At 44.8% G+C, this 25,339-nt stretch overlaps 1 long non-coding RNA gene and 2 pseudogenes across 1 annotated transcript; all 3 read right to left on the bottom strand.

The window, feature by feature from the left end:
• LOC141020631 (putative disease resistance protein RGA4) overlaps positions 1-25,339 on the bottom strand; it is a 355,307-nt pseudogene that overhangs the window by 203,909 nt on the left and 126,059 nt on the right.
• Positions 6,227-7,739, bottom strand: LOC109751693 (noroxomaritidine synthase 2-like; annotated as a pseudogene).
• On the bottom strand, positions 21,034-22,511 carry LOC120974809 (uncharacterized). The gene is made up of 2 exons (XR_005770132.2): positions 21,418-22,511; positions 21,034-21,271 (listed from the first exon to the last, which is right to left on the bottom strand). It is a non-coding gene; the product is annotated as an uncharacterized lncRNA (long non-coding RNA).

Here is a 25,339-nt window from a genome sequence, read left to right as displayed (position 1 = left end):
CTATGTAAATTATGATTTTAAATACATTTTCCTTCAAAACTGGCATGGATGACTACTCGGACACGCTATGTTGAACATGGTGTTTTTTTGGACATTCTTGAAATGACCCCAACATTTGCCAGCAGATGGAATGCCCATGGTAGGCATCCATGCCCCCAATATTTTTTCCATGGTCTTGTATGACCAATTCAAGGCGCCAATCAAGTTGGTTGGGTTTTCGACAAATTTTGCATTTTCTAAAGTTTTCTCGGTCAAAAAAGGTTGATAAATGGCTAAAGTTTTCGTCCTTGCTGATGTTCGTGCCTCCTCACCGTTGTCGTCGCCTGTTGAACTCGTCGGAAGCAGAGCGAAGGAAGGAATGACTGTTTTTCTTTTTCTTACATTAGTCGACATGGGAGCAAAAAGTCACTTTGGAACCAGGGTGCATTGGAGCCCTATTTTTTGAACTGTGCCAAAATGCTATTTTGAAGTTTCAAAAAATTCTGAAAACAAATCAACATGTTTATATGAATGTATATTACACATGTGTAAATTTTGATGTTGAAATAAGTAACCATGTGAGTTACACAAAAATGACAAAATCATGATTTTGGAAAGATGAACATTGCATGCATTATTCACTATTTGGAAATCACCATTTTGTCATTTTTGTATAGATCGCATATTTACTTATTTCATCATCAAACTTTACACATGTGTAATATACATCCATATGATCACGTAGATTTGTTTTCGGAATTTTTTTAATCTTAAATGTGATTTTCAAAGTATTTAAAATAAAGTCCTTCAATACACCCGGGTTCCAAAAATCCACTCTCGCATGGGAGGTCCTATGCTGCGCTTCAAGTGGCAAGCCGTCGCTAAAATCCACACCGGCAACCTGGGAGTCACAGTCCCTTTTCTGGGGTTTTTTTTTTTGTTTGGTTTACTAGCATGGGGGCGCTGTAATGCACAACAGTTCTTTAGAAAAAGGAAGCTCAGTTTTTTGACAGATTTAAAAAGACTTTATAGATTCAAATATGTTTGTGAAAGTATTCGTAAAAATCAGAAAAATATTCACAAAATTTTGAAATTAGTCGCAGGTTGAAAAATGTTCATGATTTTAATTTGTGTTTGTAAAACTTAAAGTGTTCACGAATTTTTAAAACGTTCACAAATTTAGGATGTTTTAGAATTTATAAATTGTTCATGATTTTATTTTATTTTATTGTAAAAATTAAAGTATTCACGAATTTTTAAAATGTTCACAAATTTAGAATGTTTTAGAATTTATAAATTGTTCATGATTTTATTTTATTTTTTGTAAAAATTAAAGTATTCACGAATGTTTAAAATGTTCACAAATTTAGAATGTTTTAGAATTTATAAATTGTTTATGGTTTTATTTTCTCTTTTGCAAAGATTAAAGTATTCGTGAATGTTTAAAATGTTCTCAAATTTAGAGTGGTTTAGAATTTATAAATTGTTCATGATTTTAGAACAAAAATGCAAACGAGAATATATGTATGCGAAAATGTTCACATGTTTAAAATATACTTGTGAATTTAAAAAATGTTCATGACTTACTCAAATTCATCTACTTTGAAAAATGTTCATAAATAGCACATCATAGAAATAGTGATATCGGCGTTGGTACAACAAAATCTGAGTAGGAGCTGGTGGCATGACGAGCTACAAAAACCGGTTCTGCTCCCGGCGACCTATGTGAGTGTTATAACAATAATTCCACGGTTTCAACGTGGAACAAGAGCTCACAAGCAGCAATCGTACTGGGTGTGGGTAGTTGCGCCGTGACCTCTGATACATCTGCTACTAGGACGGCGAACATGACCTACCCTAGCGCCGCCTGAGGCGATGAGGGTTTACATACTCCGCCGGCAACATCTCAGATCTCACAGTGTTGGGTCTTCCTTACCGTTGCCCTCCCTAGCCGGGTACCTGAAGCGCAGTCCCAAAGGCTTCCTGGCCCAGGTCTCTACTGTGAGGGTACCCTAGGGGAGTTCACACGTGATCTGGTCCTATCCGTCACGAGTGATGCCATGGAGGCCATAAGATCAAGGTAGGAAACGACTAAGCTTGGGGATGAATGGCACCGTAGGAAGAAAGTAAAGATGGGATCCTCCCCATGTAAGTCCATCGTTTTTGAAGTTGAATTGGCAACCTCCTAGGGGAGGATCGCCGGGAACAATGGATACTCTATGCTGGAATTGTCGCGGGTTAGGCGATCCCGCGACAGTTCATGAGTTGCACGGTCTAGCGCGGGAGTGTGCTTCGGCGATATTATGTGTGGTGGAAACTCGGCTTGTAAAATATTGCATGGAAGGATTGGCCGGAACTTTTGGGTTATGATCATGCTTATGGAGCGGGGAGTAGTGGAAGAAGAGGTGGGCTATGTGTTTATTGGAAAAAAGCCCCTTGTGCTGGAATTGAGAATTTTCTCTAAGTACGACATTAATATGATTGTGAAGAAGGAAGGAAAAGAACCTTGGAGGTGGGCATGCTGGTATGGTCAAGCAAATAGGAGCTTGCAGTATAAAACATGGGACATGATGCGATTTTTGAAGGCCAACTATGATCTCCGGTTGTTATGTATTGGAGACTTTGGAGAGGAGCGTTTTGGTGGCCGAGCTACCTGGAGGCCGGTATCTCGGCCGTGGCGTATCGCGCTATGATGTGTGCTGGCTTGTTTCCGTTTTCTTATACAATCGCCATTAAGTTGAAGTACATCGGTGCTGCGTTTGTACATGGGCCTGATGTCCAGTGGCTTGTGCACGGACGTTATGTACCTACTGGCCGCTTTAAATGTCGCACGAGTAGTTTGGCTGTTGGGTGATTAATAATGTTTTCGATGGGCCCAATTTACTTCGACGGTGAGCAGCTTTTCTGCCTGGCTAGACCATTCATCGCCTTCTCGCGGCAGGGTGTACGACGGATCACCATGCATGGGCTGGAGTTCTTCGAGGAAGCCTTATCAGGGTAAGCTCCATCTGATCTTACACTTTAGGGTATTCTGTTCTAGAGCTGGGAACAAGTTGTGCGTGTAGAGCATGTTGCCACTGCCCCATTGTGTTAGATCTGAAAAAGGTGATTTCCTGTGATTCGTTGCAGATTTATGAGTGATTTATTCCCAGGGTGGTTGCCGGTGATCTTTTAGGGGGAGATATCGTTGTTGCCTGTTGTGGAATTGGTCGTTGTTTCAATCCATGAAGCTCGCCGGGACCGCAGGATTTCATTTCCTCATAACCCAGAACCCACAACTGGCGTCATGGATGCAGAGCACTACCTTGAGGATGCAGTGCTGGATGGAGACGAGATTAACTCATACAACGATGCTAATGAGGTTGCCGATTCAAACGATATGCCTCCTCAAGTTATCAGCGATGCAACCGTCAGAGAGGATGGAGATGCATAGCAGAGGGCGTGTTCGTATCCAACTCAAAAGGGTCCTGCTGGACTAGAAGGTAATCAAGTTGACAACTTTTCATATAAATGTATTTTTCTGGCTCGTAGATGGCTTGTTTTGGAAATATTTAGCCAGCCATCCAAAATTGTGTTTGAGTGTGGTTTGAATATAGTTTACTAGAGTGTGCAGCCAGAAACAGACTGTTTTCTGATAGAACTGACTGAATGCATGTGCAACATGTTGATGAACTGCAGAATTAGGGTCGGTAAGGCAGCAGATGAGAGGAAAAAGGCTCGAGCAGGGCTCGTGTGCTCAGGCCTTTTTTTTTTTCTGAACAAGGGGAAGGGTCCAGAAGGAACATGTGTGACTGTTTGATGGCAACTGTGCGCTTTCCACTGTGCCGAGCCCTCTGCATGAGCTGTCACTGTTGATTTAATAGCAATACGAGAGACTGGAAAAGGCTTGTCGCTGAAATACGGCAGATACATGCATGCGTGGCGCTGATCAGCAGAACGAGCGACGGCACAGATACCGGCCTCCAGGTAGCTCGGCCACCAAAAGGCATTTTTGGACTTTAGTGAGGTAATAAGACTGGAGGAACAATTTGTTCCCAATCCGCCTGACATGGCCCAGATCAATCTTTTTAGAGAATGTGTAGATGTGTGCCACGTCTCATACAATGGAGTAATAAATGGCAGCACGTTAGTTGTTCAGTAAAGAAAGATAAATTTTGATTCATGGATGCTTTTATTGTTTCGTGAAAAAGAAACGTCCCCCGGGTAGGGGTACTTTCTAATGCGGAACGGCAGTAAAAATGCGGGCGTGCCAGTATACATTCGTATATGAATAAATAAAAGACAATCACACATAGGGAAATACTGCTTTATTAATTCTCTTGAGAATTGCAAAGTGCGGTTTCCCACATGATTACATATGTTGCGCCATGGACAAGTACATCTGACTAATAGCCAGCGATTGTGGGAGTTCTAGTTCCCGGAGCCTCGTAAGACCATCCGGTTAATTGCATCTGCCAGTAGATCCCGCAGAACACCTCCGATTAAGCTGCGCTGATGGTCGTCTTGGACCTGAAATATTCTCATAATATGTGTTGGGAAGTAAAAGTGGCAGAAGTGAATGTTCCAAGGCCTCGTCAGCCCTTGGTATGAAACGTCCGGCCTCGTCGGCATCGGGTTCATAGTAAAGTCTCAAAAAATGTGTTCGGCCTCGTCAGTCACAAACAAAGCGAGTCCAGCCTCGTCGGTCAGGACATGAATGATTTCCAGCCTCGTCGGTCGTGGAAAGGGGAAAGATCTCCTGGCCTCGTCGGCCAAGGAGAAGTATGTCTATCCTCGTCGGCCTAGACAGAGATGGATAATTCCGGCCTCGTCGGTCACGGAAAAGGAATATGTGCCAAGACTTTCTATAAAATATCCGGCCTCATCGGTACCGAATGCTCAAACTAAGTGCGTTGGCACTATTAAGTATTTGGCAATGTTACGAGACAATGGATCTCTCTGAGTGTCAATTTAAATCATGAAGCCAAGCTCCTGAATGCATCACCCGATCGCCAAATGATCTTGAGTATGCCATTATATACGGGGCTCGTCATAGATCGGATCCATATAAAACATGGAATTACTTCTCCATGCATCACTCGATCGCCACATGATCATGAGTGTGCTATTGACATACGGGACTTCACCAAAAATTGGATCCTTGCACAACATGGAATTATAAATGCATCACTCGATCGCCAAATGATCTTGAGTGTGCAACTATCTATGTGAATGATCCTGTGATTGATCGACACCATTAAGATGATGGAGCTAGGATTATCGCGTCACTCGATCGTCATATGATCTTGAGTGTGCATCTATCAACATAGACCATCTTCATAAAAAAAAACCTGTGCGGCCATGGGATGCACGGCCTGCAAGCCAACTCAACAGAACATTAGTGTTCAAAGCACCAGCGCAAATAATCATGACCTCACCTTGTATACCTGCGGCCGCGTAAACGAGTACCGGCCGGTCGACCAACTCCGCAGAGTGACCCGGGAAAGATGGTTCTCCTCTGCGTATACATGCACCTGGGATTGGGCGTATATCGATTGGTGGAAAAGAAACCTGGTATGGTGTTTGCATAGGATAGGGGTAAGATGAGGTTGTACAGAGCTTAGCTAGCCATCGTGGCCTTCATCTCCTCTGCGCATGCGTGTGTTCCCTTGCGGGTGTGCGTGTGCGCCTCTCCCCGTCGATGTGAAAATGCGCTCCTTTACATAGCCACGAGCTAGGGCAGCCGGTAGATGATGAGAAATCTACGGAGCGCCGCCGCGAGGTGTTAACCAGTGAGCGACTCGTCCGTGGCTGTTCCTGCATGCTAGGCCATCTCCGTTGCATGTCAAGCTGTACGTCTTGATCTAATGGATAAGTATGACTTTATAGCTAACTCACTCACGGAGGATAACAACCAGGCCGTTCGGCCATGCATGCGTACGTTTGGTAGGTATTGTGCCCTATTTTTATGCACGTACGTGTTAATCCTTTGGTTGCACCATCAAACTATTTTAGTAATGCTATAAAAGATTGATAAATAGTGTCCCTCCGGCCATGCATCCATCGATCAGGGCATGGGCTGTATCATGTCAAGCCCACCTAATTAAGCCAAGGAAAATAGCACAAGTATTTGAGGGGGGGAATATGCACGTAGGGCACATTCACTTGTGCTCTTGAATGTATACACTAGTGCTTCATATTATTGTTTATGTTTTCTATATGACATATGGGCCAGATAAATAAGTGACAAAATCTTGTCAAACATTTATTATTCCATAACTAATGTGATTGTGGGCCCCTTTTTCATCTCCAGTATACAAGATGACTTAGGCTCGATGCATTGCCCTTTCATTACCTCCACATCGAAGTTCCACAACATTGAGGCGATGACGGTCTTCATCTGCATAACCGCGATGTCCTTGCCGAGGCACATCCTCGGACCCGAGTTGAAGGCCATGAACTTGTGAGATGGTACGTACCTTAGCTTGTTGCCATCCTCCGAGAGCCACCTATCTGGATTGTAGTTGAGGCAGTCTTTACCCCATATACCCTCCATTCTTCCCATGGAGTGGAGAGAAATAAGGATAGTGTCGCCGGCATGCACCTCATGACCACTCGGCATGATATCATTAGCGGCCACCATCTTGCGCTCGAGAGGGGCCGGTGGGTACAACCTGAGAGTCTCGTACAAGACAGCTCTCAGATAAACGAGAGATTTGGTCTCGTCTGGCTTAAAGATCACCATGGCATCTGGATGGGCCGCTACTTTGTGTGATGCAATCAGTGAGAGTTCATTGCGCATGATTGACACAATATTAGGGTTCTGTGCAAGGTTGTAGAAAATCCATGTCAGGGCCGTTGCAACTGTGTCCCTCGCAGCGATCATGTAGCTAATGGTCATTGCATGGAACATGACATCTTCGGTATAATATATCAACACCCTCATGTTGCTTGCCATTACCAACGGAAGATGCGTTAATCACCCTCCTCTCCGTCATCTCCATGACAAACACACGCAGCACCTTGTGCACTGCCTTGAGCTTCCTCTCAGGGCCGATGTTCAGCCGCCTCATCAACTTCCAACAAGAAGCCGGCATCACGACCTGAAAAAATGCCACCTCCATGACTGTGTCCATGGCGATTGCGGCTTCCATGGGAGGCATGTCCAAAGATAGAAGGTCGGGGTCCACGCCGAAGAGAGGCGTAGCAGCAAGGTCAAACATTAACCTTGACATCAGTTCTTGCATGTTGAACGAAGTGCCGGTGCTCGCCATTTGCGTAAACAACAGGAGGAGGTTGTTCTCCACCTTGTCACGGCACCAAGCCTCCATCCTTGCAACCAACCGCGGGCTGCTGAGCACGCTCTTGATTTTCATGCGCTGCTGACGAGCCGGCTCACCCTCGATGGTGAAGATGCCACCGCTCATGATGTCGAAGATTGCGGCAAACTCCGCGCCCTTGGGAAAGTTGGTGTAGTTCGTCGTGAAGATGTGCTGGATGTTGGCAGGATCGCATGTGACGAATAACCGCATCCCGGTCCCGGGTGGGCCGTGCGCCCTGAAGTTGTGGCCTGATCCGACGAGGACCAGGGTGAAATAGTCATTCATCTTGTGGAGGTTGGCCACGAAGGAAGGGAACATGTGCAGTATTGGCCAGTTTGTGGGGAGCACTGCAGGGTTCTTTGATCTACAAGTAGCCTTGGAGTACAAGTAGTACTGGGGAAGAGCAAGTAGCACGAGTGCTGTGTAGATGGGCAGCTCTTGCGAGAACATAATTGGCATTGTTAGCGTCGATAGTAGTGTGGGATATGCTAGCAGCTACTAAGATGTATTCTTCAATGGACATGGCTATGGCCGGGTTCATATATATATAAAGACAAGTTTGGTATCTCCATGTGATATCTCAGTCCAGCGGTCAAGCATCCCCTGTTAGTGTCTTTTTTTTGCGGGGGCCTGTTAGTGTTAACTTAACTGCATTTGATTTGATTGGGTTGGCTGTGATTGAATGAGCCCAAAGCCTAGTACTGTTTACTTCTAAGTTGCTGTTGGTTTTTGTTGAGCAACACGAACCTTTTTATATATTAATTGTGATGTCCCGCAAAAATAAATCGTTGATTGTGATTAAGTTGCACTACTATAGGGTTAGCTCTAAGCCAATGCAAATACTCTGCCCAACCGTCAATTCTTTTTTTTTTTGAAACGAGGACGGTCTTTAGAAAAATATAATGTGTATTTTGTGCATTAACAATAATAATTTTAAAAGAACAGAGAAAAAGAGAGAGAAACACTAGTAGAAAAAGAGGCTTCCATACGCCCCCATTAGTCCCTAAAATAATCGAACCGCGACAAAAGGGGTCTTTAGTCGCGGTTCGGGAGGAGACCCGCGACCAACTATCTGGGACCCGCGACCAACTATCTGGGCCCAGCGCGCTCGGTCGACAGCTGGCGGACGGGAGGGGCTTTAGTCCCGGTTGGCCTGGCCAACCGCGACTAAAGGCCTTACTAAAGGTCCCCGAAGGCCTTTATTCGCGGTTGGCCAGGCCAACCGGGACTAAAGGCCCATCCAGCTGGCGGACGGGAGGGGCTTTAGTCCCGGTTGGCCTGGCCAACCGGGACTAAAGGTCCCCGAAGGCCTTTAGTCGCGGTTGGCCAGGCCAACCGGGACTAAAGGCCCATCCCTATATATAGGACTCAGCTCACTTCACTTCACTTCACTCAGCTCACTGCTTCACAATATTCAGAAGGGGGTGGTGGGTTTGCTTTTGGTTCCTCCTATGCACACAAGGTGTTCGATGAAATGCCCGAGAGCTTGAAACAAACATGATATGAAGTGTCCGAGCCACACTTGAGCTTTCTCATTTATTTTTCCTCCGCGATCGCGGTTAGCAACTTGAACCTTTCATGTGTCATTGATAAAATATGCATGTGTGTAGTTCATTGTTTAATTTGTATTATTTCTAGCTAGTTAGTTTAACAAATGCATGATGGTTAATTATATACTTTATATAATAATAATGCAGATGAATCGGCAATGGATGTACGGTCCCCGACTCTCTGGCGAGTTCACTACGGGTTTGAAAGATTTCCTCGTAGTGGCAAATGCGAACAAGCAGCGAGGTTTTATTATCTGTCCATGTGCTGTCTGTAAGAATCAGAAGGGTTACTCCTCCTCAAGAGAGGTTCACATGCACCTGCTTCGGCGCGGTTTCATGCGAAGCTATAATTGTTGGACCAAGCATGGAGAAAGGGGGGTTAGAATGGAAGAAGATGAAGAAGGGGATGATATCGATGACAACTATCATGATCATTTCGGTGATACTTTCATGGAGGATGATGCTGAAGGTGGGGAAGGGTTAGGTGAAGGTGAAGAAGAGGCACATGATGAGCCCGCTGATGATCTTGGTCGGACCATTGCTGATGCACGAAGACGCTGCGAAACTGACAAGGATAGGGAGAATTTGGATCGCATGTTAGAGGATCACAAAAAGTCGTTGTATCCAGGATGCGATAATAGTCTGAAAAGCTAGGCTGTACACTGGATTTGCTAAAATGGAAGGCACAGGAAGGTGTAGGTGACTCATCATTTGAAAATTTGCTGAAAATGTTGAAGAATATGTTTCCGAAGAATAACGAGTTGCCCGCCAGTACGTATGAAGCAAAGAAGGTTGTCTGCCCTCTAGGTTTAGAGGTTCTGAAGATACATGCATGCATTAACGACTGCATCCTCTACCGCGGTGAATACGAGAATTTGAATGAATGCCCTGTATGCACTGCATTGCGTTATAAGATCAGAGGCGATGACCCTGGTGACGATGTTGAGGGCGAGAAACCCAGGAAGAGGGTTCCCGCCAAGGTGATGTGGTATGCTCCTATAATACCACGGTTGAAACGTCTGTTCAGGAACGAAAAGCATGCCAAGTCGTTGCGATGGCACAAAGAGGACCGTAAGTCCGACGGGGAGTTGAGGCACACCGCTGATGGAACGCAATGGAGAAAGATCGACAGAGTGTTCAAAGATTTTGCAGCTGACGCAAGGAACATAAGATTTGGTCTAAGTACTGATGGCATGAATCCTTTTGGCGAGCAGAGCTCCAGCCATAGCACCTGGCCCGTGACTCTATGCATCTACAACCTTCCTCCTTGGTTGTGCATGAAGCGGAAATTCATTATGATGCCAGTGCTCATCCAAGGCCCTAAGCAACCCGGCAACGACATCGATGTGTACCTAAGGCCATTAGTTGAAGAACTCTTACAGTTGTGGGCCAGACCTGGTGTACGTGTCTGGGATGAGCACAAAGGAGAGGAATTTGACCTACGAGCGTTGCTTTTTGTAACCATCAACGATTGGCCTGCTCTCAGTAACCTTTCGGGACAGACAAATAAGGGATACAATGCATGCACGCACTGCTTACATGAGACTGAAAGTGTACGTTTGGTTAATTGTAAGAAGAACGTGTACCTGGGTCATCGTCGATTTCTTCCCCGAAATCATAACGTAAGAAAGAAAGGCAAGCATTTCAACGGCAAGGCAGATCACCGGCCGAAGCCTGCGGAACGTACTGGTGCTGAGATATTTGATATGGTCAAGGATTTGAAAGTCATCTTTGGAAAGGGTCCTGGCGGACAATCAGTTCCGCAGGGAGTTGACGGGCACGCACCCATGTGGAAGAAGAAATCTATATTTTGGGAGCTAGAATATTGGAAAGTCCTAGATGTCCGCTCTGCAATCGACGTGATGCATGTTACGAAGAATATTTGCGTGAACCTGCTAAGCTTCTTGGGCGTGTATGGGAAGACAAATGATACAAAGGAAGCACGGCAGGACCAGCAACTTTTGAAAGCCCCAGATGACCGGCATCCGGAATGGTTTCAAGGTCGTGCCAGCTACGCTCTTACCAAAGAAGAGAAGGTCATTTTTTTTGAATGCCTGAGCAGTATGAAGGTCCCGTCTGGCTTCTCGTCGAATATAAAGGGAATAATAAACATGGCGGAGAAAAAGTTCCAAAACCTGAAGTCTCACGACTGCCACGTGATTATGACGCAATTGCTTCCGATTGCTTTGAGGGGGCTCCTACCGGAAAATGTTCGAGTAGCCATTGTGAAGCTATGTGCATTCCTCAATGCAATCTCTCAGAAGGTAATCAATCCAGAAGATCTACCACGGTTACAGAACGATGTGGTCCAATGCCTTGTCAGTTTCGAGTTGGTGTTCCCACCATCCTTCTTCGATATTATGACGCACCTCCTGCTCCACCTAGTCGAAGAGATTTCCATTTTCGGTCCTGTATTTCTACACAATATGTTCCCCTTTGAGAGGTTCATGGGAGTATTAAAGAAATATGTTCGTAACCGTGCTAGGCCAGAAGGAAGCATCGTCAAGGGCTATGGAAATGAGGAGGTAATTGAGTTATGTATTGACTATGTTCCTGACCTTAAGCCGATTGGTATTCCTCAATCGCGGCACGAGGGGAGACTAAGTGGAAAAGGCACCATCGGAAGGAAATCAACGATATGTATGGACGGTCATTCTATGACTGAAGCACACCACACAGTTCTGCAAAATTCCAGCTTGGTGGCTCCGTTCTTCGAGCAGCACAAGAATATTTTATGCTCGGACAACCCGGGGAAGCCTGAATCCTGGATTAGAAAGGCCCACATGGAGACTTTCGGCAGTTGGTTGCGAAAACATTTAATGAATGACAATGATGTTGGAGATCAGCTGTACATGTTGGCCAAGAAACCATCTTCGACTATAACGATTTTCCAAGGGTACGAGATAAATGGGAATACATTTTACACCATCGCCCAAGATAAAAAGAGCACCAACCAAAACAGTGGTGTCCGCTTTGATGCAGCAACCGAGAATGGGCGAAAGGTCACATATTATGGTTACATAGAGGAGATATGGGAACTTGACTATGGACCCTCCTTTAAGGTCCCTTTGTTCCGGTGCAAATGGTTCAAGCTAACAGGAGGTGGGGTAAAGGTGGACGAGCAATACGGAATGACAATGGTGGATTTCAACAATCTTGGTTACCTTGACGAACCATTCGTCCTTGCCAAAGATGTCGCTCAGGTTTTTTATTTGAAGGACATGAGTAGCAAACCGAGGAAACGGAAAGATAAGAAAACGATCAGTACATCATGCGATGATCCAAAGCGCCACATTGTTCTTTCAGGGAAAAGAAACATCGTGGGAGTGGAGGACAAGACAGACATGTCAGAAGATTATAATATGTTTGGTGAAATTCCGCCCTTCAAAGTGAACACTGACCCAAGCATTAAGTTAAATGATGAGGATGCTCCATGGATACGGCACAATCGTAAGCAAGCAGGGACACAAGGGAAGAATTGATGTGTAATAATTTATTGTACCAAACTTTGTATTTGGTCGATGAACTGAATGATGTATCAAACCTTTTGTCAAACCTTCAAGGGATCGATGAACTGAAGTTTTTGATATATTATTTGTATTTTTAAGATTTTAAAGTGAATTAGTTTTATTTTTCTGATTTTTAGATATATAATTGTATTTTTAAAATGAATTAGTTTTATTTTTCTGATTTTTTTGATATATTATTTGTATTTTTAAGATTTTAAAATGAATTAGTTTTATTTTTCTGATTTTTTTGATATATAATTGTATTTTTAAGATTTTAAAATCATTGAAAGCTAAAAGAATTTTCATAAAGAACTTTTTTTGTTAGAAACTTTAATAGCAAAAATAATTATCATAAAGTAAAATAAATAAGTAATTAGAAACAAAATAAAATAAAATAAATAAGTTTTTTGTTGTAAGTAGAAACAAAACAAAATAAATAAAGCAAAAAAGAAAACAAAAAACAGGCAAAAAATAAAAAATATGCCACCTACTGGGCCACCACGGCCTGAATACGACTAGAAACCCATCGATGGGCCAGGATTCAGGCCCGCAGAAGGCCTAGTAGGCCCATCAGGCATAGCAGTGACAATTAGGCCCGTAAGCCTGCAATGGAGAGGAGCTCAAGAGGGGAGCGGCAGTGGGGCTTATAAACCACTGCGCGCCCTTCTCAACTAGCAAGGTGGGACTAAACTTTCGACGCGGGCGTAGCAGCACAATGCCTTTAGTCCCGGTTGGGGAGGCGGACCGGGACTAAAGGTACCCTTTAGTCTCGGTTGTTGTCCCCAACCGCGACTAAAGGCTCTTTGTGCGCGGGAACGAAAGCGGCGCCAAAACCCTTTAGTCCCGGTTGGGGAGGCGGACCGCGACTAAAGGTACCCTTTATTCGCGGTTGGTATGGCCAACCGCGACTAAAGGGTACCTTTAGTCGCAGTCCGCCTCCCCAACCGGGACTAAAGGTATGTCTATATATACTGCACTTAGCAGTTTCTGCCACTTCCCATTCTCCTCTCTCGACGCCGAAGCCCTGCCCCGACGCCGATCGACGCCGAAGCCCTGCCCCGACGCCGACGCCGACGCCGAAGCCCTGCCCCAGTGAGCGCCGCCGCCGCCCGTGCCCTGCCCTTAGCGCTCCGCCGCCGCCGCAGCGTGCCCCTGCCCTTGCCCGCCGCAGCCCCTGCCCTTGCCCGCCGCCCGCCGCCCGCCGCCCGACGCCCTGCCGCCCGCCGCCCGCTGCCCCTGCCTGCCGTCCTCCGCGCGCCTCCCGCCGCCAGAAAAGGAAAAGAAGAAAGAAAAAGGAAGAAGAAGAAAGAAAAAGGAAGAAGAAGAAAGAAAAAGGAAGAAGAAGAAGAAAAAAGGAAGAAGAAAACAAAAGAAAAACAGAAGAAAAACAAGAAAAAGGAAGAAAAAAGGAAAAAGGAAGAAAAAAAAGAAAACAAAAGAAAAAGGAAGAAGAAAGAAAAAAGAAAACAAAAGAAAACAGAAGAAAACAAACAGAAGAAAAAAAAAAAGAAAAAAACAGAAGAAAAAAGGAAAAAGGAAAAAAGGAAGAAAAAAACAGAAGAAAAACAAAAGAAAACAAAAGAAAACAGAAGAAAAAGGAAGAAGAAAGAAAAAAGGAAAAAAAATGAAGAAGAAAAAAAGGAAGAAGAAAAAAAGAAAGAAGAAAGAAAGAAGAAAGAAAAAGGAAGAAGAAAAAAAGAAGAAAGAAAAAAGGAAGAAGAAAGAAAAAGGAAGAAGAAAAAAAGGAAAGAAAACAAAAGAAACCAAATGAAAACCAAAAAGAAAGAAGAAAGAAAACCAAATGAAAACCAAAAGAAAGAAGAAGAAAAAAGGAAGAAGAAAAAAAAGGAAGAAGAAAAAAAGGAAGAAGAAAAAAAGAAAGAAGAAAGAAAGAAGAAAGAAAAAGGAAGAAGAAAAAAAGAAGAAAGAAAAAAGGAAGAAGAAAGAAAAAGGAAGAAGAAAAAAAGGAAAGAAAACAAAAGAAACCAAATGAAAACCAAAAAGAAAGAAGAAAGAAAACCAAATGAAAACCAAAAGAAAGAAGAAAAAAAAGGAAGAAGAAAAAAAAGGAAGAAGAAAAAAAAGGAAGAAGAAGAAAGGAAGAAGAAAAAAAGGAAGAAGAAAAAAAGAAAGAAGAAAGAAAAAGGAAGAAGAAAAAAAGAAGAAAGAAAAAGGATTGCTGGATAATCTTATTTTTTAATTCCTCCTCCTCTATGTCCCCTTAATCTTATTTTTTAATTCCTTTATACTTAAAGAATTTTTACTACATGCAGGAGTGACATATGGCGGACGATAGAGCCGAGCCACTTAGGGATCCGGAGGCTGAACGTTATTTAATGGGCATCATCAACAACGAGATTCCTTATGTGCCGGGCTCAGAATATGAGCAAGAAGAGGATGTAGTCTCTTCTTTTCTGAACCTTGATGGTGGAACAGAGATTGTCGATGATCAAGAAGGTGAAGGAACGGACATTGTCGACGGAGGTCAACCGTCAACAAACGACGATCTCGAATTGCAAGTAGCAACCACCTCCGGCGAGGTATATATATACATTGAGCCTCTCGTGATACAAACTTACTGAAATGTGAATACATATGTATTAACGCGCGCGACTCTCTTTCTTTTTTTAGCCCTCCGGATCGAGTACGACAAAGCGTGGCAAATCCAAGGCGATGAAAACAGGAGAAACATATGCCATTGAGTTTGTCAGTGAAACCGGCAAGCCCCTACAGCACACCTCAAAGTTTATCAACCAATGCGGAGTCGTTGTTAGAGACAACGTCCCGATCACCGTCCAGGAATGGAAGGAGCCAAAGAAGGCACGTCTTGGTTTCAGTTTTGTCGACAAGAGAACGAAAAAGGATTGCTGGAGAAAGCTTATGGAACATTTCATTCTACCTCTGGAATACAACAAAGTCGATGAATTCGGTAACGAGGTTCCGGGTGGACGTCAGAGGAGGAGGCTAGTTAAAGAGTTCGCTCTTCAGAAGATGGGCGAAGCATTCCGGAACTTCAAGAAAAATTTAACCCGTGACTATGTCAAGAAGGGCAAGACTCCGGATTTCAATGGACAACATGAGAAACTTAAAGATGATTGGCCAGAATTTGTGAGGCAAAAGCAATCGGAGCATTTCAAGGAAATATCGAAAAAAAATAAGGATAATGCGAGTAAGAAAAAGTTCCATCATATTATGGGGCCAGGAGGATACCGCCTTTCGGAGCCTAGGTGGCAGAAGATGGAGGAGGACCTGAGGGTGCGAGGAATCCCTCTAGGTACAGAGGGATGGGACCCAAGGGCCAAAAGCTGGTGGTACGGGCATGGGGGATCGGTAGACCCGGAGACAGGGGTGTGTGTTCACCGGCAGAGACAGTTTGCTCCCACCCAAGCCCTTATTGACGCAATGACCCAAGCTCAAGAGGGCTTGATCAAGTTCAACAGAGAGAAAGACGCACTGACAACAGCCCTCGGGAATGATGAACATGGAGGACGTGTACGAGGCAAAGGCAAAGTTCCGTGGAAAGTAGGGTTTTCCCAGGACAATGACCCGTACTGTTACAGAAGCCGTAAGAGAAAGACGGACCGGGATGCAGATCTTATGACGAAGTTTGCATCGGAACTCCATGAGTTGAAGCAGACCGTGCATGAACTAGTAAAAGAAAAATCGGCTGCAGGGCCGCATGAAGATCATGAAGCGGATCGCGGAAGCCAGCAACGGAGAAGCAGCGTGGCTTCCACGGATGCCCCGCCTGGTGCTAGTGCACCGATGATCGAGATTCGTGCACCGGAGCCTCACTACCCCGTGGATGATGTAAAGGAGATGAAAGAATGTGATCTGCATTATCCCGTGGGGAACGTTTCCACGAAGGTAGCTAGTGGCAGTGCTTTACCCTGTACACCTGGAGCACTCCACCACAACAACCCCATTGCATATGGCTATGCTCGTGTCACGGTGGAAGACATAGTCCAAGGGTTTGAGGACCTGGAGATTGACAAACCTACACCCGAAGGGGAGAGAAGACTTGGAGATGTCAAGCGCCAGATCATTCTATGGAAAAAGAAGTACATAGTGTTTCCAGGCGACGCGCCAAGGCTAGCAAGTCCACCCCCCTCCGATGGTGGTGGTGGTGGCGGTGGTGGCGGTGGTGGTGGTCGTGGTGGTTCACCTACACCTCCTTCACGCCATTCGACGCCGTCCCCCGATCCACAACCTCCGGCGGGTACGACGCCCCCCAATCCTCCTCTGGCGGGTACGACGCCCCCCAATTCACCTCCGGCGAAGAAGCAGAAGCAGGCGGACAGCAAGGAAACCCGCTCCTGGACTATTAACCCGGACCCTTATGTACCTAAGACCACAAGGGTACCGGAGCCATCACTGAAGCCTCTCCTCCCAAGGCCTGGGGAACTTAGTGAAGCTGAAACCAAATTGGTCGCGTCTGCTGATTATGAGAAATGGAAGGCAGATATGAAGGCGATAAAAGAGCCTGAGCCCAAGCAAGTATTCACTGAGAAGCAAAAGAAGTGGGCTAAGGATTTTTTGACGACACCGTCCCAAGCCGAGCTGAATATGCCTGTCGACTATGGACATGAACTTCATAGGCAAGCAAAAATATTGAAGGAGGAGAAAGAAGAAAGTAAAAAAGCGGGAAACAAGTTGACCAGCTCGGGATGCAGAAGAAACAATCGATCCCCCCGCTCATAGTGAAAGCCGGTCCGGAAGAGGACCCCGAGATCATAGCAGCTGCGGCAGCACTTGGATTGACTGTAGCGAGTGCCATGAAACAAGCGTCCGAGATGGGTTTGACTCTTCGTACCTTCTTAGGCCTTGAGGATGCGCCAGTATGTGAGATAGCATTACAATATGTGCGGAATGAGCCTCTCGTCGAGCCTGCGCGGGAGAAGAGTCTACCGCCACAAATGCGAAATCTGCTACGTTGGTACAAACAATTCATAACATGGGCCGACAAAGAATATATTTATGAGGATGTTACAGAGGAGCATCACACCAAACGGTACTCTGTACAAGTTCATATGAGTGAATTGTTCCAGCTGTTCAATCTGCGCGACCTCGACAAATCTATGCTGAGTTGCTACGTTCTGTAAGTGATTTATTTCTACCTCATCTCATTCTTCATTGCCTGCACTATATATATATATATATATATATATATATATATATATATATATATATATATATATGATTGAAGATTTGGGAATGCAAAATAAGAAACATCCATGATGTTGGGTTCATTGACCCACATATCGTTAATGGACATGTGTTACAATATCACCACGAAGACGTGGAGAAAGACTTGTACAAGTTTCTTAGAAAGCATCAACTCAAAAGTCATATTCTATTTCCTTACCATTTTGGGTGAGTGTTTCTCTCTTGTGCCCATTCTCTTTTGTTTACTCCATGCATGGTATGTCTAATTGATGAGTTATGCATGACTGTGCATGTAACGTGTCCGCAGGTTTCACTGGATTCTGCTAAATATTGAACTTCACACCTCCAGAGTTCTAATCATGGACTCTATGGATTCGGATCCAAAGCGTTGGGCCGACATGAGAAAAATGCTGCAAAAGTAATTATTTTCAATCATTTGAGCTCTATATCGATCGGTCTCTTTCGTTCATTTCCTAATATCAAGTAACTAATAACTCCCTTGTTCATTTAATTTTCTTTGCCCTGTAGGGTTTGGAGACGGTTCTCAGAAGAAATTGTCGGTGAATTCAAACATGAGCTAGATTTTAGAAGGTTAGTTAATGTGGATAAGCAGCCACCGGGGACCAATCTATGTGGATACTATGTTTGTGAGAACATCCGGAGACTAACCTCTGAACGGAAGGCATCGGATAGCGTGCGGAAGGCGACGGATAACTTGCGGAGGAGGCTTAGTCCAGAAGCTCGCTTCCGACCAATTCAAGATGAATTAGCAGGATTTTTCTTGAGGGAAGTCATCAATCCTAAAGGAGAACACTATACCGAGGACGCAGACATTTATATGCATACCCGAGATTGAAACTTGTTCGAAGTTGTATATGGTCCTCCATCCTAATTGTGTATGGAAACTTGTTCGAAGTTGTATATGGTCACCCGAGATTGAATATATATTATATATTCCTCTTGAATTCTTCTTGTTTGAAATTTCATATGCATGTATATAGTATCGTAGAATATGTGTACTGAAACTTCATCAAAATTAAAACAAAACACAAAATAAAATATAAAAGAAATAAAACACTACAAATTAAAAAGAAACCAGGTTTAGGGGGGCTAAAACCCTAAACCTGCGGACGAGGCCTTTAGTCCCGGTTAGCCACGAGAACCGGGACTAAAGGTCCTCCGCCCCGACAGACCCCTGGCGGCCATGGGACGGGCCTTTAGTCCCGGTCAGTCACGAGAACCGGGACTAAAGCCTTTAGTCGCGGTTCGTAAGAGGCGCGACTAAAGGGGGGGTCTTTAGTCGCGCATATTTAGTCCCGGTTGCACAGCCGGGACTAAAGGCCTTTGCGAACCGGGACTAAAGGGCTTTTTTCTACCAGTGAAATCTAATCGAGCCTCTACACATATTTTTTACTGCTTCACTAGCTAACTAACCGACGCACACACTAACTCCATGCATGCACACCACACCGGCCACCAACGCATGACCCGTCCATCACTTGCACATGCACGCCAAACAGACTTGCATGCAGCTAACAAACTAACTAACCAGCACACCAGTTCTCATGGCTTCAGCTTGCTTAGCCTGTCAGAATTCAACCCCCCGCACGTTTGCTGCATCACACGACCTTGTCGCCTAGCGCACCACCGCAGCTTCACGCCGCCATCGTCATCTCACCGTGCTTGCAGTATCGCACGGTGGCTTACCATCTCACCTCCTCTACACGCATCCGTCGAAGATTCACGGGACTAGCTACTCCCTAACCTATGCTACATGCATAACGAAAGCAAACTAAATATGCGGATATGAAATATAAAAATTAGTGTTAACAACCGTATCGTAGCGTTCCTTATTCATACCGTTGTTGGTTGTTCTGTTAATTTTCATACTTTATCCGCCTGGATAAATCAAGGAAACAAAGCGATCAGTTCGCAAACCATAAGATAATAAGAAATTCATGATAGTCTTTCGTAGAATCTCTTGTTCGGTCGTAGGTGAACCTCTTTATCTATTTGTTTACGTATGCCCAACCTTCTCTGGCTCATTGAGGGAATGCATGCAATTGCGAAGTCTCACGAGACGGGGAAGACATCGTTGGCCTAAAACATCCGCGACGACGAGGCTATAAAAGGGTTGACGGTTAGAGTCGAGGGTGTGTGTCGACGGTGCTGAAATAAGTTCTGGGGTGGGGGTGTTTGGAGAGACCGGGAGTAGCAAGCACTCTAACCGGGCGCGACACACGAGCGAGCCAGCCAGACGGTCGTGGCGCACAACCCGCCTGTTGCAACTGGACCATCCCGGCCCGTCGTGACGACGTTGAACATCGTGCGACAGGGCAACGACAGGGCCATTGGGAGAGCGTCCGCCACCGCCCAATGACGGGTGCCCCTGGGATGCCTGGCGATCCGAGCCATCCGCGCATATCAGACGCTCGGAGAGCCCCCGAGAGGCCCCCATGGCAAGCAATCGCCGGATGGATTGCTCGGAGGCGCTCTCTAGCCACTAGCGTGCCTGTCGCAACCGACCCTTCCTGGCATGGGGCGAGGACGCCGCCAGGCGGTTCAGGGCACGGCTTCGCATGCAAGAAAGCATGCGGTGGCTCACTTGCGGGTGTTCCCGACGCCGCCCAATGACGGTGGCCGGCTCGCGGGTGATCCACCTGTCATGGATATCCCAATTAGGTCGCCCTGATCTGAGCCATACGAGCAAATCGGATCGGCTCGCGACGCCCCCGAGTAGCCACCGAGCAACAGATGGCTCGGAGGCGCTCTTTGCCCGTGAGGCGCCCAGGGTGGAGGGTACTCCACCATCCTTTATAGGAGTATAATTTCCTAATGCGAGCGGCCAATTGCTATTCTTTTGGCAGGGATATTATTCTTTGTTAACTAACTATTGTAGCTGGATTCTTTCTCAATTGATTAATCCATGATAAAACTTTTTAATTTTGTTATTTTCGTTTGATCTTTGGTGCACTATTCCCTGTAGCAATGCATGGCTTCAAAAGATATATATTTTAGTTTGATCATACACATAGCGATGTATGTATATATATGCACACTGCCATTGCGTCTGATAACAATGCAAGGCCCATTCCATGTTGTATATTTTGTTTCTTTGATAAGTTACATAGTTTTTCAAGTGCACATATGACAACTAAGCTGCTTAGATTGGATTTAAATAGTATTGTCCTCAAGCTGCAGTGTGGAGCTTTAGCACTTAACTTCTTGACATGCTTGTAGGGTTAGAAAGCTCATTTTTCCTGTGATAGGTACTTAAGAATTAGGTGCAACTTAAGCATATTTAATTTTTTTTCTACCACTTCTTGTCATATAATGAGCTGAGTCAGAGGCGAGACAACACATGATCCATGGTGCCAAGGTTCCACCGTCATGACCCAAGAGGCGGAACCATGGTTTATGAAAATGGGGAGCAATCATGGCAGAAGATAAAAGGAGGGGCTGTCCCAAATCCGGGTCAAAGTGGCATGTTGATGACTCAGCTTATGCAACTGTGATGGGAGGCGCTAATTAAATGTTTCTGCATAAAATTTATTTATTTTGTACCCGTTACAAGGGCTCTTTTGCTATATATCTAATAAAATAATGTTCATAGAAGCTCAATCACGATGATGCACCTTGGGCTTTGCGGCAATCAAACAACAACAATACTCGGCTTCCCGGCAAGATCCCTTGGTGTGACCAATGATCCTACAATAGTCCCTACACTGGGCTTCGTTGCATCCATCTTCAATCAAATCGCATGATTCTACACAAAAAGATTAAATGAATTACAATCTTAAATATAATATGGGCTCCTTCATCAATCATTGTTGATGGTTGCTATTAGCTACAAACATAGGTGCAAGGAAAAATTTAAGTATATGTACACAATAGGGAAAAAAGGATGTTAACCTTTTGGATCAGCATCACATGACAACATCAGAGTGGCCATCACCAACATCAGGGCCGCCCAGCATACAAAGCTTGCATTGCTCTTACTAATCGCCATCACAAAATACAATGCTAGCTATGTACTGGTACCCTCTTCTTTTTACCGTTTGATCTGATCTACCAAATGTGTTGATGAGTAAACCGATTTGCAGGCGTTTATATAGGGCGAGCACGCTAAGTCATCCTGAGTTTTATGGTGGTAATTAAATACCATCCTAATATTAGGGAATTAATGGAACAATTATTGCACATCCTTGAGTACTTATCGCCTCACTGACTTAATAGCATGAATTGGTTCGTTTACTTTTTTGGCGCGTTTGCTCTATCTATCCAATATCCAATCTAGATCGCATAGAAACACTATTAGGGAAATGCTTATACACAGGAGCTCAGCAGTAGTTCTTGGGCAAAACGAGCGCTGCTACTATGCACATAGCAGTAGCGCTGTAGATAGAAAACACGTTACTACTATAATTGTCAGACCGTTGCAGGTAGGCTAGGTATACTAGTAGCGCTCATACATTAAAAGCGCTACTGCTATTGAACTTAGCAATAGCGCTTTCCTCTAACCAGCGCTACTGCTAAATTCAGTCCCCTCCTAATAAGACCAAACTTTAGTCCCACCTCGCTCCGCGAACAGAATGTTTACCACCTTAAATATGGTGCTTCTTAAACTATCACAATCACTTGGTCTTCATTGTACTCTATGTGTAGGATCTGTGGCAATATGAATCTTCGCCGGTTCCTAAACCGGCGAAGATTCACACTGACAATTTAGATTCTACACAAAAAAATCAATGATGACCAATGTTTTTTTTACATGCTAATGATCAATAGCAGTAGCCTTAGTAGTAGCGCTGGTTCTGCAAAAATGCTACTACTAATGAGAATAGCAGTAGCGGTTGTTCATCTAAAGCGCTACTGCTATTGTACTTAGCAGTAGCGGTGGTTAAGAACCAGCGCTACTACTACGGGGCACCTTATCCGTACACGGCTCGCGCGCGTCCTCACTCTCCCCCTCACACTCTCACTCACTCCGCCACGCGCCGTCGCCGCCGTCGCCCACCGTCGCCCACCGTCGCCCCCAAGGTCCCTCCCTCCTCCTCCTCCCTCCTCCTCCTCCTCCCTCCGGCGGCCCCCCTTCTCCTCCCTCCTCCTCCCCCTCCCTCCTCCTGCTCTCTCCTCCCCCTCCCTCCTCCTGCTCTCTCCTCCTCCCTCCTCCTCCCACCTCCTCCCCCTCCCTCCTCCTACTCTCTCCTCCCCCTCCCTCCTCCTGCTTTCTCCTCCTCCCTCCTCCTCCCACCTCCTCCTCCTCCTTTCTGTAATAGAAAGTTTTTTAGTAACAGAATTTAGTAATAATTTTTTTAGTAAAAGAAATTAATCATAGAAATTTTTAGGTACAGAAATGTATTATGCTATATGAGATTTTTTTAGTAAATGTAGGTTTTTGAATACAATAGATTTCGTTCGATGTCGGTATCAAATAAAATATGAAAATGCCCATGTTGATGATTAGAACTAGGGTTTATAAGGATATATAGATAGATGGATGGATGGACAAATGTTAGGGCTAGAACTAGGGTATTTTTAGTAAATGTATAGTTCTTTTCAATTTTTAGGGTTAGAACAAGGTATTTTTAGTAAATGTTAGGGCTAGAACTAGGATGTTTTAGACATAGGGTTTCACTAAGTCCTAAGATGAGGATAATAATGTTTTTGTTTATATTTTGTTTTTGCAGAAATCAAGGAGCCCCTGCATCATCCCCGCCATCGTCCCCGTCACCGACCACCTCAGACCTCGAGGTGAGACCAGCCAAATCCCCATGTCGATGATAATGTAGATGTTTTGATAGTTGTAGTAGAGTAGTACCTACATGAGTAGATGTGACAATTTTCATGGAATAGTAAATTTTCAATGTAGGTCTTTCAAATATGATGGAGATTTAGACATGTGATATGTAGTGTTCTGTAGTACTAGTGCTTGCCCAAGTGGCCTATGTTTGCAGGGAACACCTCACAGTGGCCTATGTTTTGCCGGAGTGTTGATTCATTTCCATTCCAGCAAATTTTAGGCGCTCGATATGTCCTATTTTAGCAAAGGTCATGTCGGATTTTTTCATGAATTTAAGCATGACTTCTTAGAATATGTAGGAAATATCGAGTGCCCCGGATTTGCTAGAAAAAGAATTAAATGACATTTTGAGTTGACTTTAAGTCTGTTGGGGCTCCATACGTGACAGTCAAAAAATCAGTGAGGGAGAGTTGACAGGGTCAACTTGAGTTTTAATGTCAACTTTCATCAAGACCCGGACAGTTGAGAGCTGTGACATACCTGGTAGACCACTGCAAAGCCACCTTGGCCAATTATCTGCTTATCAGAGAAGCCATTTGTGATTTCTGCCAAAAGTGATAATGGCAGGGCCTTGGGGTGTTCGGTTTCATCAAATAGCATGCGCTCCAGGTCACTTTTTGCTGTACTTGATAAGCAATCCATTTGCAGTTAAATTCCACGGTATCCTTGAAAGTGAAAAACAAGAGCAAGCCCATTATCGTTTAGGCTACTAGCTAGACTCAGCATCTGAATGAATCGAGAACCATGAAACACATAATATCAGACTTGTATTTTAGAACAAAATGGTCAGATTAGGGTGTACCCGGATTAAACCACAGAGAGTAATTCATGACATCGACAAGACAAAATGATGAGCTAGCACCATGCAACATGTGAAGGCAGTAATGATTATTATGAGCCAATGCAAACTATGAACATAATGATTGTGTTTTTCACTTCTATTTTCTTAAAAAGTACCTACGGTATACTCTTATAACTTTATTATAATATAATAAATCGTGGCTGCAACAGAAGACCGGAAGTGTCCAACAGAGAGCCCTGCACCGAAGATGATAAATCAATCTGAGTGCATATACACAAGTGCATACATAATCTACATGTAAAGTGTTGAAAATGGTCGGAAGATGATTGAAACATGAACAAGTTGAAACTGCATAATCTACATGTAAAGCACGACCATCTTTTTGCCCTACTATTGTGCTGGAAGGTAGTTACCATATTCGCAGTTGGCTCGGTTCATGATTCGGCACTTTCTATTAAATCGAGTGCTAACTCAGGTACATGAATCCAGCAGCCGAACAGATCCAACAGTCGGCCAGAGAGGGGTGGGGGGAGATCTGACCTGCTGCTGTACTTGGGAAGTTTGCCGGTGATGGAGTTACACCGAGCCAGGGGAGGGTACAGAAATGGAGGCAACGAAACAGAGCAGGAAAGAGAGATAGGGAGAGAGAGAGAGAGAGAGAGAGAGAGAGAGAGAGAGAGAGGCTACTGACCTGCTGCGGTCGGTAGGGTGTGGCTGGTTCAGATCCGGGAACCGGCGTCGCCGTGGTGAGAGGGCGAGGTGCGTTACCGGAGAGAGGCGAACGAAGCTGCATTACAGCACGGTGAGGCAGAGAGATGTGAAGAGCAGGGCCGGCCGTGGAGAAGAGAAGAAAGACAGGCAGCACAGCGAGTGAATGAGTGAGCCAGTTGTCAGTTGTCACACTGCTCTTGCCACATCTACATCGCTCCTCTAATAATGTCTAATAATTGTCTTGTCTGCTAATAATTGAGTACGCGCACAGTACTACATCACATAATAATATAACAACATTTTTTTGACACGTACTACTCTCTTTGTTCTTAAATATAATGCGCACACTATTGCAGTGCGCTTAATCTTTTTAGAGATATATGTATCTCACAGTACAGTGCGTATCTCCCTTCCAAGCGATTTCGGACCAAAATGCCCTCCCCCAGCCCACCGCTTTGCTCGCCCCTCTCTCTCTTCCTTATCTCTTCGCCTCGTAGCTTTTCCCACTGATGTGCCAC

Source organism: Aegilops tauschii, chromosome 2, assembly GCF_002575655.3.
Source record: "Aegilops tauschii subsp. strangulata cultivar AL8/78 chromosome 2, Aet v6.0, whole genome shotgun sequence".
NCBI classification, from domain to species: domain Eukaryota; kingdom Viridiplantae; phylum Streptophyta; class Magnoliopsida; order Poales; family Poaceae; genus Aegilops; species Aegilops tauschii.
Note: the sequence above shows the minus strand (reverse complement) of the source record. Positions and strands in the feature narration are given on the sequence as shown.